Source organism: Penaeus monodon, chromosome 32 (assembly GCF_015228065.2).
Source record: "Penaeus monodon isolate SGIC_2016 chromosome 32, NSTDA_Pmon_1, whole genome shotgun sequence".
NCBI lineage: Eukaryota > Metazoa > Arthropoda > Malacostraca > Decapoda > Penaeidae > Penaeus > Penaeus monodon.
In genome coordinates, this window is record NC_051417.1 from 14,523,843 (window position 1) to 14,524,247 (window position 405).

At 31.1% G+C, this 405-nt stretch overlaps 1 protein-coding gene across 6 annotated transcripts in view; it reads right to left on the bottom strand.

Moving 5' to 3' along the window:
- LOC119593665 (S-formylglutathione hydrolase-like) overlaps positions 1–405 on the bottom strand; it is a gene marked incomplete at its 3' end in the record, with an annotated part of 5,985 nt that overhangs the window by 2,936 nt on the left and 2,644 nt on the right.

A 405-nucleotide genomic window follows, 5' to 3' on the forward strand; every position in this document is an offset into this window, starting at 1 on the left:
TGAAGCTGCAATTCCTATTGGCATTTAGTTATGGTCCTAGGCAAGGTTTTACTTCATGTCTTACTAAGATATAATGAACTAAACCCAATTGGGTAACCTAAAACCTTTGTCCCATATATGAAAATAAATTAAAAAACCTGTAAATGTAATTATTATAAAAACTAAATTTTGTGGATTTATTCACACCCTAAAGGGACATCAACAAACTAATAAATGTTTCATATGTAGTAGTATACAGTACTTAATTTCTACAACTGGGTTCTAATACTGACATGGATATTCATTTGATCTATAGGCATTCAAAATCTATTTTATTTTGCTTTTGATTATCCTGACCTGAATTACCCTTCCATGTGGGCCAGACCCCTTAGGTAAATAGTACTTTCATATGCATCTATCTATCTA